Source organism: Filicampus tigris, chromosome 2, assembly GCF_054856515.1.
Source record: "Filicampus tigris isolate MCC_2025a chromosome 2, RoL_Ftig_1.0, whole genome shotgun sequence".
In the NCBI taxonomy this organism is placed as follows: domain Eukaryota; kingdom Metazoa; phylum Chordata; class Actinopteri; order Syngnathiformes; family Syngnathidae; genus Filicampus; species Filicampus tigris.
In genome coordinates, this window is record NC_141218.1 from 37,319,010 (window position 1) to 37,321,121 (window position 2,112).

At 46.0% G+C, this 2,112-nt stretch overlaps 1 pseudogene; it reads left to right on the forward strand.

Annotated features, from left to right (window-relative positions):
* The first annotated feature begins 503 nt into the window (after positions 1-503).
* LOC147152367 (uncharacterized) lies at positions 504-1,126 on the forward strand (annotated as a pseudogene).
* Positions 1,127-2,112: the final 986 nt, after the last annotated feature.

Here is a 2,112-nt window from a genome sequence, read left to right on the forward strand (position 1 = left end):
AACATCAGCCTTGTAGAACATGAATGCTTGTCTGTGCTGGTGACATGACTGACTATTATTGGTGGGAGACTGAGTGGGAAGAGTTGGAGCTGCTAGGAAATCCATTGAGGACTGCAGGCATCACACGGTTCCATCTCTTAGCAAGCCTTAGTGACAAAGTGATCTGGTCCTGTCCAGCTTCGCCATCACATGTTCAAGCATCTTGGTAACCATTTTGGTAATAAAACAAGAATTGTACTTAAAATTGCTGAGGAAATTGAAAGCCTGCCCCCTGTGAGAGTCTCTTGAGTCTCGGCCGCACAACAACTCCGACACCGGCGGGCTTCCTCGGCTGACCGTCAGCTGCTCAACTGCCTTCATCCTCCGGGCGACTACACACAACTATGTCTTTGTGCACCACTTTCACTCGTCTCATTGAAAGGCTTTCCCTGCTAGAGGGACGTGTCCATCAGCTAGAGCAGAATAATGTGGTAACCGTGGATGTGGTGGACACAACTGTTAGTATGGGTTGTAGCCAACCTGCTGGTCCGGTTAGCATTAGCCCTAAGCGGCCTGCTAATCGCGGTGAGCCTGTTCAGACGCATAACAGATTCCGCCCGTTAGCTAGTCCCATTCCACCTCGGTCTACTGGTTCCCGCACTTTAGTAATAGGTGACTCCATTACCCGTAACATTAAGCTAAAAAATCCAGCCACCTCAATGTGTATTCCTGGGGCCTGAGCACCCGATATTGAAGCTAATCTTAGGGAGCTGTCTCGCAAAAGGACTAGACACCAGCACAGGGCAACCAACACTAGGTACTCTGACATAGTGATACACGTCGGCTCCAATGATCCTAGGATGAGGCAATCAGCGATCACAAAGAATAACATAGCTAGGACTTGTGATCTCCCAAGAAAGATGAGTCGGCATCGAGTAATTGTCTCTGGGCCCTTGCCTGCGAGAGGCAATGATGAGAGGTTTAGCAGATTATTCTCGCTTAACCGGTGGCTGGCTAGCCAGTTTGTAGATAATTAGCCTTCTTTCTGGGGCCGACCCGACCTGCATAAGGTGGACGGCCTTCACCCAACTGGGAAGGCGCCATCACTCTTTCTAGAAATATAGATTACTTTTTGAGCCTTCCATGACAGTTCACATCAGAGCAGGTCGGGTTACAGGCGATAAACCTATTTCACTGAAACTCGGTTTGTAAAATATTAGATCACTCTCTTCGGAAGCCCTGTTAGTTAATGACCTCATCAGAGACCATAAACTTAACATGATTGGGCTTTGCGAGACATGGTTAAAATCTGATAATTCTTTACCGCTAAATGAGGCCTCGCCTCCAAACTTCGTTAGTTCACATGTTGCCCGCCCTCATAAGAAAGGTGGGGGTGTAGCCCTTATTTATGAATCTGATTTCAAACTTAGCACGCATTCTAGCGACGCCTTCAAAACATTTGAAGTGCTCATTATGCGATATACAGCCTCATTGCCGTTTTTTCCCGTCCCCCCCGGCTCGTACGCTAGATTTTTAGATGAGTTCTCTGAGTTTTTGGCTGATTTGGTAACTCATGCAGATAATATAGTGATTATGGGTGACTAACATTCATATGAATCTCCCGTCTGAACCACTTACAGCGGCGTTTCAGACAACAATCATTTTCTATTCGGGCACCGATACTTTTGAGTACCCTACCCGCAGATATTAGAGGTACTACCTCAGTAGAAATGTTTAAAACACGACTTAAGACTTATTTGTATGATTGTGCGTTCAGTTGAATTATTTGTTTTGGCCTCTTTACTGCCGCTTCTGTTGTTTTTCAGCCCCCTTTTCCCAGGCTTGGGAATTAGGTGATGACGACCGAATTGGAAGTTGCTGTTTCGATCAAACAGCAACTGACTGCTACAAGATCGGAGGCGCTGTTATGGAGATTTCTACATTGACGACCATTGGGCCCCTGCTCACTTCATCAATGTCATCTTCCTGCAGCACTTTAACTTTAACATCACTTTAACAAACACTGTATAGTACTATAATGTGTGTTCAATGTTGCCCACTCGGCATCTATTGCAGCCTGATCATCCTGGAAGGTTTAAAGGTTTCTCACTTTTCCCCAGAGGTTTTTTTTTA